Source organism: Pteropus alecto, unplaced genomic scaffold, assembly GCF_000325575.1.
Source record: "Pteropus alecto unplaced genomic scaffold, ASM32557v1 scaffold105, whole genome shotgun sequence".
Lineage (NCBI taxonomy): Eukaryota > Metazoa > Chordata > Mammalia > Chiroptera > Pteropodidae > Pteropus > Pteropus alecto.
The window spans coordinates 57,319-72,001 of NW_006436294.1; the positions used below are offsets into that span (position 1 = coordinate 57,319).

At 37.4% G+C, this 14,683-nt stretch overlaps 1 protein-coding gene and 1 pseudogene across 4 annotated transcripts in view; one reads left to right on the top strand and one right to left on the bottom strand.

The window, feature by feature from the left end:
• The window catches only part of FAM49B (family with sequence similarity 49 member B), a 94,329-nt gene that overhangs the window by 42,643 nt on the left and 37,003 nt on the right, over positions 1-14,683 (bottom strand). For 3 of the 4 annotated variants that reach the window (XM_006912919.2, XM_025047606.1, XM_025047605.1), the window contains one exon: positions 6,686-6,724. The gene's annotated coding sequence lies outside the window, so the exon portion shown is untranslated. Of the gene's footprint in view, positions 1-6,685; positions 6,725-14,683 lie in introns of those variants that run through there. The other variant, XM_025047607.1, reaches the window with a different exon arrangement.
• On the top strand, positions 11,142-11,259 carry LOC112480586 (annotated as a pseudogene).

Genomic DNA, 14,683 nt, shown 5'->3' on the forward strand with positions numbered 1-14,683 from the left:
TTCAGAAAGAATGACAGCCCCAGAAGACCCAGATGATGTCTATAGAGTTAGAGAACTGGCTGGCGTGTGGGGAGCTCTCTCTCTCGGTGTCAGAAGTGGTACTGGAACACAGTTCAGAACTGGCGGCAGAGCTGGGGGTAAAAGCACTCAGACCTCAGCATCCTCTTTTTGCTCAGGCTTCCAACACTCGTCTAAATAAATCCGTATGTTTAAATCTCCTGTTCTAAAACACTTAGCAAGGTTTCTGCTTCCCTGGCTGAAATCTGACCAGGACGAAGGAAGTTCTAGAGAGCAGCTTAATCCTTAATCTTACCGACACTATCTAACTGATCATTAGCAGATACTAGTATAACTATTAATAAATGATCCTTTGATTCGCCTTCCTTTGTAAAATGTTAAGGAAGAGAAGCAGGGTTCAGGTATAACTGAGTGCCCAGCTACAATACCATCAAAATAGCACTAAAATCTTCCCATGAATCTCTAGCACATGCCAAGATCAACATATATATTTTTAGTCTAGTAATTACATGGAATTGTTACTTGCCTTAAAGAAATGTGACACAAATGGACAATGGAATGGAGACTGGGACACTTGATTTCCATTCTTGACTCCATCACAAAATATGTGACTTTACACAAGTCAATTTACTTCTTAGGCTGAGTCTCTCATATTGCTTCTGGCTATGATTCTACATATGTTACAGTGCATCTTGCCCAATACTGACATCTAGTGGATATACTTAGATTTAGTATTTTAAAATGAAAAATCTTATTTAAGCCATTTTAAATAAAAGACTTACTAGAATGCCTGACCATGTGCAATAAGTAAAAATTAAGAGACCAATACTGCTCTTCAAAAGGAAACGAACCACAAAAAAATAGTATTACATCAGATTGTTATGGCATCTTTGACTCTGAGTCAGAGATTACTAGTACTAGTAATCCTCCATACCTCTAGCCATTAAAAATTAAACTACCAAGGCAGAGTACTGCCTCGGGCGCAAATTTAGAACAAGAAAGCAAAGAAATGCTTCCTGCTATAATTATAATGTCTCCCAGCAGGCACAGGCATGGGGTGTGAGAAGGCTTAATACAAAGTTCTAAGGTAAGTAACTTAGGAGGGTACAGAATGGTGTATCATGGAAATATTTTTTAAAAATCAAAACTCAAAATTATGTATTTTGCAAGGTTTCTCTTGAAAAAATATGATCATGAGATTAAAAACAGTATTCTGAATTCACTTTCTTAAAACTTACCACTATTTTGAAACCCAAAACTTAAATGCACATATATATATGGTGTACTCACAGGAGTCGTTTATTTTTAGGTTTTTAAAATTTACAAATAAAGGTACACACATTCTTTTTTATGTTATCGATAATTTTTTTAAAATTTTAATGTAAAGTCGCTGATGCTCAAAGAATACATGTGACTCATTCAAAGATGCTCAACAAAACCGACTGGACTGGAATTCAGGTACTTCCTGCCAATCACTGGGACAGATACTGAGTATCCGGTATTGAGAAGCCTACAGACAAGTGGAAGAGACCAGATAAGACGGTGACTTGCTTTCAAAGAGAAGCGTGCAAACACAACTATGAACATACAGAAAAAAGAACACCTAACCAAAGGCTTCGCAAACAGGCTGATTCTTTCTTGTTTTCTATTTCTCTAAATTAGGAAACAATTCAAACACACAAAATACCATGTTCACATATTCTAACACCCAGATTAAAGCAGTAACATTTTGCAGGATTTGCTTGGGATGCCTCCCTACTTGTTTTGCACAGTTAACCATCCCACCCTCCCCCAATCAACTTTCTTCTCCTCCCCTCCCCTCCCCTCTCCTAAGGTAATCAGTACTTGAAGTGTTCTTCCTTTTCAAACGTACTTAAAATTTGTCACTACAAAGATATATTCCTAAGTAATATAGTACTGTTCTGCTTTTCCATTTGTAAATATGATATACTCAAGGAAATCTGCCAGGATTTGGCATACAGGACTAAGTACCAATCTTACATACCCTAGTATGAGTATGGCTGAAATGGTTAAAAGGTTCTACTTTCTCACATGACTTCAGTTAAAGTTAAAGGATAAAGTAAGTATTCTCTGAAGTGAGGTACCCTTACTTTTTTTGATGGATTGGGGTCTCTTCTCAACATTAACAGGAAACAGTCGCTATGAGGACCAGAAGACCCCAAACAGAATGGCCTCACATCCAACCATCAAGGACTAAGGACATCTTAACACCAGTAAGGGACTATACGCTATGAATGTTTGTGTCCCCTCAAAATTTACGTGTTGAAATCCTAACACCCAAATAGGTCCTTTGGGAGGTAATTAACTCATCAAAGTGGAGCCCGCAGGAGTAGAATTAGTGCCGTAATAAAACAGACCCCAGAGAGCTCCCTCGCCCCTCTATCACATGCTGGCACAGCAAGAAGACAGCCAGAGGCTCTCACCAGAGCCAGCCATGCCGGCACCTGACCTTAGAGCCTCCAGAAATGTAAGAAACAAATCTGTGGTACTTTGGTATTGCAACTCCAACGGACTAAAACACGTGCTAAAGCTTGACCATCCAACCTCAGTATGAACTTATTCTACAGCATCCATGCCGAGTAGTCATCTAGCCCCAGCTTAAATACTCTACTCTGCATGACTATACCCAGAGAATAAGTTATCCTATTTCCAAATGACTTCAATTTTAGACTTCAATTGTTGGAAACTTTTCTAGAAACTTTAGCAAATGATCGAATGATGCACAATTAACTCAACATGAATCTTGCCCTAAAGAAACACACAAATTTTGTATTAAGCTGAAATTCACTCACTTGTTAACTTCTCCTCATTGGTCCTAGTTCTCACTGGCCTCCTGGAACTAAACTAAACAATCTCTGTGCCATTTGACAACCCATTAAATATCTCAAATATCTTTAGATGTATTAAACTGAGGTCAAAAGGAAGTTATCCATCAGACTGTATCTATACACATATACTCACATATGCAAAGAATTATAAACAAGATATTCCTGTCTAGTAATTATGCGAATTTAGGTTCAGAAAGAGAATAAAGTTTAGGAGTTACTTAGGAAACACTCATCCTAAGGACTTTCTTAAACATTACAGACTGAAGGGACTCAGAGCAACGGAACCATTTGTCCTCGAATGTGACAGTAACTTCACCTCTGTATCCAAAGCACCTTGCAGAGAGCCTTGGATGCTGTAAGCACTGAGTGAAAGTAAAAGTCAATGAGTGAGATCTTACCTTGTGCCACATACTATGCTAAGTAGTATATACACCTTTTAATCTTATAAAATCTTCAACCATTTTATGAGGTTGATTAGCATTACAATCCTCATATTACTTCTGAGCAACCCGAAGGTCAGAAGGATTAAGTAAGTTGCTCGAGGTACACAGTGAAGGTGGAATTCTTACTCAGGCAAATCTGGCTTCCAACAGTTCTCGTAACCATTATGCCATGCTGCTTCTTAGTTATAAATGAAAAGACATACAACTCATCCGATAAGAGTTAAAAATTTTTTAATTCTTCCTGAAAGAAATTCTAGTATTAAAATTTTTAAATTAGGAATAAAATTCTAAGAGAGAGAGAAAAAAATAATGACTAGAAAAGATGGCAGACAGTAACTAAGAAATTTCCTTAAATATTTCTCTACTATTTGTCAGGTCTTTGTGTCTCACTCAGCCTGGAACATAAAGGAATTTATACGGTGAAATTACAGGAGGGCACAGCCAAATATTTCCCTTGTTCTTGAACTTCAATTAAAATCATTCTCTAATCTATAACGCCTCCAAACTCATCATAACCAAACAGAATACAAAAACAAAATATACATTTTCTTTTTGGTAATCATACAATTTTTAAGATATGTGCTTGAGTAATTTTTCTGCATTTATAAATCAGTATCTGTTATAATGCTAAAAGACGCCAGCAGAGGTCTTTCATTACATTCTGATCTTGCAGAGGAGGTGGTTAACTAAAACCAAATATGTACTTTCATTATATTATTTTTAAAAATATTATTTTACTTCAGTTGGAGAGCAGAAACAGACATCCTGAATAAATTTAAAAGCATACTCCATGGCTATTTTCAAATGTCAAGGCCTGATACCTTTACTAAATAACACTGTAAAAGCTTATTTACTCAAAAACAAAAACAAAGAAAAACCTACTTAAAAAAAAATAGGAGGTAATGCACTGTTTTCTTATAGTGGAGCATATTAATTTTAAATGGATTTTTCAAATCGTTATGTAAGACCAAATGCAGAATGTATAGATCATATAAACTCTTTTGAACTGTTATTTAATAGCTTTTAAAATTCCGCATGGCATATACAAGGGCAACATTTATTTATAGCAAAGTTCAAATCACTTAAATTGGCTTAACTAGTTTGAATATTTTATCACATGTCTAAAGTTGCCAGTAGGGAGAAGGAAGACGAGAAAGGAGAAAAGTGAAGAGAATGAGAAAGAATAGAAAATCCGAGCCCCGAATACAGGGTTCATAAAATGACTCAAAATCATGGAGCTCAATCCTCTAATTTTATAAAAGGAACTGAGGACTAGAGAAATTTGGTGACTTAGGCAAAAGCAGCAAATTAGTTTCTTTTTAAGTGGGGCTTCGTTTAATGACCCTGGTAATGCAGCTTTTGAGAATATCTTTTAAAAAATAACATCGGGGCAGATCACATTGATAGAACGAATCAAGTATCACAACCAAATACCCCCAAAAGTCACATACCCCACCATGTCACCTTCGAGACAAATACGAGCATTGGTTTTAATATCAACCAAATTTCAACAGACCTACCGTTCACTTTATCAGTAGTCAGCTACAAGATGCTGAACATTCAAATTTAGAAACACCATTCCGGGCTCTTCCTAACTTAGGCTGGCTCATGATCATTTTCATACTGCTGAAATAACTGAAAAACACTGGATGATTTGTTACAAGTCTTGACCCTTTTTGCGTGTTTCCACACCACAAGCATCAGAGCACCTACTATTTGTATCTTTCCTACGACAAACAGTTATGACAATTCTCTTATTAAACTTTAAGCATCTCGAACTTTTTTTTTTAACATGTGTAGTTCGTGTTTCTGAACTAGTGTGTAAGCTCTTTGGAGGCAGGCATGCTCCAAGGCTTAACACTTATCTTCTACTCCCTTTCCCACAGAATACGTTGTTTCTGTGATTATTACCCAGACAAGAGAAGTTTCTTCAACGCTATTTCAAGAACTTCTAGCCCATACCTTTAGGCTACTTTTTAAGGTGTGGATGTGTAATTAGGATTAATTATACAGAACACAAAATCTACATTTACTCGAGTATGATGGAGAAAGCAAGGTCTAGCTGACTTTTCTCTAACAGATCTTAATCTGGGATCCAGAGAGAGAATTCAGTGACCTGTAAATGTGGATGGGAACCTTTATGACAATCTCTATGTGAAAGTTAGCAATTCCTTCAACCAAGATGATAGGGAGCAAACCACAGTAGTATTAGAAATACCTATGAACTTGTCGTCAATAGAAATCAGAGGTATTTTCATACTGCATTATAATTACTGCAAACTCATCATTATTCAAAATTACAGTACTTAGCAGAATTGTCGCCAAAGCTTATTCTGTAAGAAATATATATATTACTCTATCAAAAATTTGTATTTTTAACATCTGTTAATTGTATTTCAATATAACTGATTTCCTCTTTGAGCTTATGTTTTTTACTTCATAAAATCATGAATCATTATTAGAATCATTATTGAGAAGGGATTCACAGGCTTCGCCAGATTTCCAAACAGGTCCATGACACCAAAAATGGTTGAGAACTCTTGCACTGTCACATACAGAGTAGGTGAGGTGACTACAATTCCAAAGGGCCATCGTGATAACTGTCACATCAATTCTAATAAAACGACAGGCAAGTTTTGAAATGTAAACATGTTTATGACTAGGAAGAGCACCTAAAGAAATTTTAAGCTGATCATTTTCACTTGAAGAACACAATGTCCACAGAAAAATTACATTTTCAAATACCCATTTATTAAAATTAACTAGTTATAATTAAAACTATTACAGGATTATAAATGTTTAAGTACTCAGGATCCTTTAACAGTAACTATTTTGTTGTGTTCTTTATTTCTAAGACTTTTTTAAAAGGTTCAAAACCAATAATTGGTAGAATTTCTTATTAAGAAAGTATATAAAAGTTGTCTTCCCTTCTAGCTTCCAAATAAATAAATAAACAAATAAATTTTTTAAGCTGTTAGAATTATGGCTTAGAACTTTTCTGATCAACTACACTGGTGGTGGCTAAAATGACTTAAAAAGAAATTAAAAAAAAAAAAAACAAACCCAGAAAACATACCTCTCCTATTGAAAGAAAGCTGAAAAAAAACCCCAAAAAACAAAAAACTAATTAATTTACATTTCCCCACACTGCCTCCTAATCTAAGCCAGACACTGAACGATACAGGGTATTCCCTAAGGACATTTTTAGCAGCTCAAATATTATGTATAGAACATTTTCCTGTACCAGCCAACGGAAGTTTCTCCAAAGCTATTTCAATAACTTCTAGCCTACACCTTTAGTCGATGTAGTTTTTCATTTAAATCATAACTTTTCATTTGGATTTGAGTAATCATTTCCCCCCATAACATATTTACCTTCAGCCAGTGCTGGTGATTCTGTTCTCGTCCCTCTATCTGTTAAAGAAAGAACAGAGGAAGAAAGTCTAAAACATTATTATACTTTAAAACAAGTTTATTAAAACTTTAAAAATAAAGTTCATGAATGCATGAACTTGTCACATGTCACATGTATATGGTTTACGTGTCTGCCTGTCTCCTTAGATTAACTCGACAGCTATTTACAGAGGACCTACTAAGACTAAGGTATTATGTTACACCCTGGAAAACACCAATAAGTGATAAGACCCCCGAGTTGTCAACCTCAAGACATTCAAAGACTAATAATAGGTATACCAAGTAAAGTACACAGTTCTCATTTTATCTTACGAAACAGAAGAAAACAAAGAAAGAAAATTAGTAATTCTTTGTTCTTGTAATAAGGGCCTAAAATTCTCAAAAGCAGCATATCTCTATATGCGCATCACAGTTCAAGTTCATTCAGCTGCAATACGCTACTAAAAAACTGGTTTTTACTACAGGTACCAAGATCCTTACATTTCTCAACAATAACCTCTTCCAGAGGCACGTGCGGTAAAACTCAAGTGAACCACAAAGTCCTCTCTAGGGCTGGTTTTACTGTTTCGAAGCCTAAAACAATTTTAGGTAAAATTAAATCTTCAAAATGAGTTTATTCTAAGCTTGCAACTAAGAGCAATTATAACCACTATAACAAACTAGCTTAGTTCACCGTGAGAAGAAACATTTGACCGATGTAACTAAGAGCCTTTATGTAAAAATTTCTTTCTCTAATGATTATTCTATAATCCAAGAGTTCTGGATTTAAGAAACATACAATTTCTATGGATAAAAGTGCCTGGGAGTAAGTATCTTGAAGGGAGGGGACACTGCCTTCCAAGACGGTAAGTGAGCCGACACACTGTCTTCCAAAGGCTGAAATGTGATGCTGTCTGTATCTGATAGATTCAAAAAACGAAAACACAACATGAGTCCAGGAACCAACAGATGGAAACGAGATTGGCAACCTTAGGCTCTGGTGGGAGGAGAGAAGGGGCTTCTGTCAGGGGACACAGGAAGAATTCAGAACGACTATCACCTGGTCATACTGGACACCTTCCTGTGGACCAGCCCGCCAAAGAAGGGAGGAGGGGTTACTACCGTGACAACCATGAGCACTGGCTGCTGCTACACAGTGGGGAGCGGTGGGGATCTATTAAGAACCTAGGGGATTCGATTGGGGCTGCTATGCCTCATGGTGGTTATAAATGAGCAGCCACAGCAACTACAGCCCAGCGAGGATAAAGCAGCTACAGGCACTGATCTCTTGTGGACGGTCCGGGTCATTCTGCCGGGAAAATGCCTCTAACTGTTGGAGTGCTGGCTGAAGGTGACAAAAATCTAGAATGAGTGACAGAAGAGTGAACTAAAAATTATTCCACCAACCCTCCTGCTGTAAGTCTAATAGAGAGACTGTGGCCAGCCATCACCTTGAAAGCTTTACCGCAGACCGGACTGAATGGCAAGTGCTTAACAGAGAGGACGAGGGGGTGGGCCGTGTGGGCCACCTCTGGTGCCCCACCTCATATCTGCACTCCAGCTGAGGCACCGCCCCTTAGCTGCAGCCCTGGGGCTCACTTTCCGCGCACAGGCATTGCTGTAAGAGATGCCTACAGGACCTCTTCTGCCACCCTGAGACATATGCAAACCCGAAGTGTCAAAGCGTTAACAGCAACACTTGTGGGGTCCCCTGACCAATGGGGCACAGCACCGCGTAGATAAATAACCTGGGGGCATGTTCTTCTCAGAGGGCTTCCTCAGGATCAAGCCGCACTTGCTCGCAGAAGCGACCGGTCCGAACGCACGCTCGGATGGACTCTCCTTCCTTCCTGTTTCACCTGCCCCAGGTCTCCGACTTCTGTTTCCTGTTACCAGGTCCCCAAACCGGTGCCCTGTCTTAGGCTGTTTCTAGGGTGAAACTAGGTCAAGACACTTGCTCTTCGGGACACCACACCGACGCCGCTTTCTTCCCATCCATCCTATCTCAGCGGATGCTGCCCCTCCTCTCCCCTGGGAACTTCTCTCAAACCTGTGAATGCGGATATGCCCCGGGGCTCAGTCCTGGGTCCTCCACCCCCTTTATGGTCTCCTTTCATCTCATGGCTTTACATATCATCTGTACACCTCCAATTTATTCATTCAGTCTAGACATTTCTCTCCACCTCCAGTCTCATACCACCACCTACTCGACATCTTCACTAAGGTTCTTGATACATCAAACTTAACACGTCCAAAACTGCAATCATCTTCCCCACTTGAACCCCCCCGTCTGCAGTCTCCCCACCTCAGGTGATGGAGCCTCTATCCTTCCAGTTGCTCAGGTAAAAACCTTGGATTCCACTGTAACTACTCCTCACACATTCCATATTCCACTCGAACTCACTACCTAAAATCTTCATGCTTACTATTCTATATCCTATTAACTCAAAGTTGAAGGTTCAGCTGCATTAGCAAGATTAAATTTCTATTACTTCTGTGTTCAATGGCTTCTAGAACAGAGGCTGCAAAGTTTAATGCGCATGGGGTTGGCTACAGCCAGGTGAGAAGTGCTAACTAGTGCCAACAAGTACGAGTACGTATGCTTAGTCTAAAGGGTGTCACTGCTATTAACACACCTTGCTAAACAAAATAAAAGCGCAGGAGATCAGATGCTAGCTACTCATGTAAAACAATTTTTAGATGTTATCAACTGATTAAGTAAATTTTAGGAACACTCAGTATTCCAAAAGAAACAGTTTGAGGACAATATTTGGTTGATGAACCATCAGTTTGCAACTTCTGCTCTAGAACTTTACATCGTCAATAACTGATATATTAAGCCTAACCTTTTACTTTTCTCTATCACTTAGGAGATGAATAGGAGCTATTTATGTTCAAAACCTAACCACTCTGGTTTTCCTCAAAAGCTGCTCTTGGATCAATGTTACTACAAAAGGAATGAATAAACATTTTTTTTGCTTTTTCTGCCAAAGAAAAATTTCCTTTCCTAAGGCCGACTGCAGCCGCCCAGAAATAAACAAAACAAGTGGCTTGGCTGGCCACTTTCATACTTTCATTAACCACAGGAGAAAAAACAGTGCCACTTATATAAATCCATGGGGAAAATTTTTATTTATCTTATCTAAATTCTTAATAAATCAAGAAATAATAACACACTTATAACTGTTTTCACCCTTAGAAACCAAATGTCAGGTCATAAATAGTGATTATTAGATATGTAAATTAGACAGCCCAGGCATCTAAAATCCACAAACCTAAAGGTTCTTCAAGTAGGTGTGAAAAAGTATTTGCCTCTAGCAAAGCATAAAACATAAGAGTTACAACTTCAGAGCATTCTGTCAAGCACATTTACAGCTCTGCAGTATTTCAAATGACAGTACTCAGATCTAACTGGTTATGCAACCTACACTGCATTCCTTCTTCATTTAGGTATATGTTAAAATCTAACTGAATCACTTTAAGTTCCCCTTGACATACACAGAGCAATCTTAAAAGCCATCTAAGAAATAGAAAAGAGCACTGAACTAAAGGGCCTACTGACATGTTTCCAGATCAGATAATATAATAAAAGTGCATTATTATATAATCCCAACAAATATAGTATCTAAGCTTTAAGACCTTGAAAAGGTTATTCTACATCCGTTTGAGAAAAAAGAAACATGCAACTCTATAAAAATTTTTTGAAAAACAGACAGATGAGAAGAACCAGTCCTACTCATTAATAATTAAAATTGTGTGGAACTGGTATATCTATAGTCGAGAGAAAAGAACAGAGAAATCAAAATAGGTTCAACACTATATAAATGCAAAAACTATTTATCGGAAAGTCTATTATGTACTAATATCAAAATAAACAGGATTTGAACAAGCAGGAAAAGGCAGTAGAAGGCTCAGAGAACATTTCACGTTAGGACTGTATAAAGTAATCATCACAGGGCAATGAAGAAAAGTTTATTTAATATAAATAAATGGTACTGAAATAATCCCACAGAAATTGAGATACCACCTTCTATCCAAAGTAGCTGAATTAAAATTTAACTTCTCAAAACTAAATCAATTGTAAATACAGAAAACAACACTTTATTTATCTTTAGAGGAGTAATTTGAAGCAATATGTGAAATTTTAAAAGGACAAAACCAATCATATAAAAATCAAAAATAAAATCCAAAATGTTTTAATAGTTCATATAAATAAAATCGCATCAAGAGGAAAACACTATCATGATAATTTATAAGAGAAAGCAAAATGGTAAATATATATGAAAAAAACATAGTCCCTAACAATAAAAAGGAAACAATATAATATAAACAAAGTTTTTTAGAACTCTGGTTCTGGAATTAGAGTTTCCATTTAATTATTAAGTTCTTTGAGTATCTGTTTTGTAATACAGAGATTTCCACTTATTTAAATTATCTAGTCTATAGCCATGCCACCTTGAACACGTCCGATCTCATCCGATCTCAGAAGCTAAGCAGGGTCATGCCTGGTTAGTATTTAGATGGGAGACCACCTAGGAAGACCAGGTGCTGAGGCGTTAAAAAAAAAAAAAAAAAACCTAAATAAGCATCAGTTTCCTTTATTTGTGAAATAGAAATCATCTCAAAGATTATGTGAAGATGAATGGAAATGCCAGTTTGTTGAAGATGGTCATTACTTTTCTCACTTAATATTAAAATTACAGTAACATGTATACATCTAGCTTGACGTTCTGTCTCGGCCTGGACAAGACACTGCTGTACACACCAGTGAGGCCAGAGAGTGTACTCATAGGAGCTTTCCTGGGTCCGGGCACACCGAAGGTGCTGGTGTGGGTTTGTACACCAAGCAACTGCTGCTCCAAGACATGGCCAGAAGGTCCTGATCCCTAAACGCACCCATGACCTCAGAAATGACATGTCTACATTGTGCCTGATATACCCATACAAGTGGCACCCCAGTACAGAGGACAATGTGAGCATCATGCATAATTATTCTGGCTGTGACCAGAAATCTTTGTTGAAATAAAATATTTTAGGATGCATAGAAGTCTTAATATCTCATACCAAATTGCCTTCCAAAGATAAGTTCCCATTACACTGCCATCAGAACCACACACGAGCCAATTTTAAAGCATCCCAGACATGAACTTCATTGTTTAAAAAGTACGCACATACATGTGTACACGCACACATAATATATGCCTCTTTAACATTTTTTATTGAACTACTAATGAGGTTAACTGTTTTCGTCCACAATTGTACCAGTCCTTTCTCATTTTTCTCTTAAGGCCTTACTCATCTGTAAGAGGACCACTCTCATGTTTGAATTTCCTGGATGAGACAATATATAAATATATATGATTAAAGCCAGATATGGTCTTTTAAAAATATCCCTCTACTTGGCTGCCATTTCATAAGTATTTACTGTGTTTGAGACACTGTACTAAGCACTTGGCATGATTTATTTCACTGAAGCCTAAAAAATCTAATGAGATTTATTAGTTTCTTTTCTTGACACAAAAACAGCAGCTTTAAAGGGTTAAGCGGCTAGCCCACCAGAGTCGTTAGAAAGGCTGGTGCAGAGGGAAGGAGGGTAAAGGAAAGCAGGAAAGGTGGGAGGGGGAGGGGCGGGGGAGAGGGAGGGAGAATGAGAATTATTTTTCAGGAAAAAACTCTGTTCAAGCAATAATGGTTACAACATTCCTTTTTGTAAATGTAACTTTCTATAAAATAAATGCTATTTATTTTATAGAATATAAAACTAACTTCTACCATAAAATTTAAAATGAATCCGTAAAAAATAAACCAACATAATTGGAAAACTTGAGGCAAGGGCTAGATTAAGATACCACCAGGCTTTAGAAACATTATTATTGTATAAATCACACCTGTAAATACATTTTTTCTAAAATGTCTAGTTGTCTCTTTAAAATGATGAGAAATGAAGATACTGAAAGTATAGGATGCTTTATTATCATTTTACATTTTTCTCTAATCTTTTACATCATTATCAGTGACCAATCACCCCACTTCTTCCAAATTCTGCCACTGATCAGTCACAGACATCTCTTATTCAGGTCATGCACAGACTACAAAGTGTGGGGTTGTGATACCTCCTTGCCTCCCAGCGACACACCTGTGTGACATTTAACAAAAACAGATAACCAAAAAAAGGGAATTGCCAACAAAGGTAAAAGTGCATCAAAGAAACAAAAGTGAAAATACTGAAAGTCGGATTCTAATGGACCATAAACACTTATCAACTAAACAGGCGACACTGCAGCCGCTAGGGAGACGAAACGTGCAGTCGAGGGGCCTCTGTGAAGGTGGACGTCAATGAGGAAAGCGGTTACGATGCACAAGAAAAACGTGCCCCAGAGGAAGTAACACAAGCAAAAATGAGAAGAACTTTGGATACATTTCACGATACTGAGAATGCAATGGATAAAATGCTGGAAGCGGATCCAAACTTAGAAGTATGACAATTTGGCCAAGGCTTAAGAATGATGTTCACTCCATACTGTAAGCTATACGACCAGGATGAAGGAAGTACGTGACTGCTCACTTTTACTTACAGTAAACAGTAAGAGATCTAACCTATATAAAAAGTACATAAATGTCAATAGATCTAACCTATATAAACAAAAGAAAAACGGTCTCTTTGGGAGGCAAAGAATACACTATTCACCCACGCCCTTTCTACCACTGCAGCGCTCCACAGAGCACCTCTGGAAATTACACTTGACAGAAACGCAGACAAGTCCATGGTTGGAAAATCCAAAGTTCCAAAGCTAAATTCACATCTTAATTTGTCACAGCTGTTTTTTCCTATAGCTGGAAATACAAAACATAAGCAACTGCTTAGTAGCAAAATACTGATAGAGATAATGTTCTACAAAAGCATGTATTTAAGTGCAACATGCTCTCACACTTCAGGGTCTGAACAGCACATCACAAATCTCAAAACGCAGATGGCTGTATTTTGAGTCATCTTTGCATTATTTTAAAAGTCTTATTCCATACACGAGAATGAAACATCAACATATGCAAAAGAAACTAGGAATCACTAATAAAATCCAATGCACACATCCCACTCTTAAACTTTCTTAATCCTCAATATATCATTAAAAATTAGAGAAATAATTTGCAAACTCTGGGCGAATTAAATAAAATTTGTTTTGCTTACAAATCACACAAGCCAGTGCACCGTCTAGTTCAGGCCACTGCAGCAGGATGTCGACCAGGCCAGCGTAACAGACCTGATCCACATGTGGCCAGTGAGTTTCGAAGAGAAGCTCTGTGCCTGGGTTATCATACACTGTTCTCCTAATTCCAGAGAGTTCTATGGCCAAAACAAATATTTAATCATCCTCCTGGAAATATATGGATCCACATATAATTAATTTGACATAAAGAACCCATTAGATTTTTAACTTTGAGTAAGAATCTTAAGTTTCTCAAAGCTTCGATTTCTTCATCTGTAGAAAGGGAAGATAATACCAACTCATAAGATTGAGAGGCTCAAATAAAGAATGAGGGGCATTTATTAAGACTGTCCAGCTCTCCTCCCAGGTCTTACCTGTCATATTAGGCCAACAGCACCCCATCTGCATAAGTGCTGTTACTACTATGTAGCACTTAGAGCCCAGGAAGTTTAAGCAACACCAGAGTGCTGCTTAAATTCAACAAATATTATTAAAATCTTTACTGTGTCTCCAGCAGTGCTTGTAATACAAAGAAATACCATGATTTTTATCCTGAAAGAGGTTAATGACTTCCTGTGGAAATTCTACTTTCATATATAAAAAGTAACAAGTCTACAACTCTGCACACATTAGATTACTGTTACAGACTACAATTAAAATGGAAACTTAGAGAACAGAACAGTGTGACCGAAAAGTATAATCCAAGTGTGAGTTAAGTATCTTCTGATAGGCCCCATAACACATCATTTCACTCATTAGAACGTCTGACTCTTTC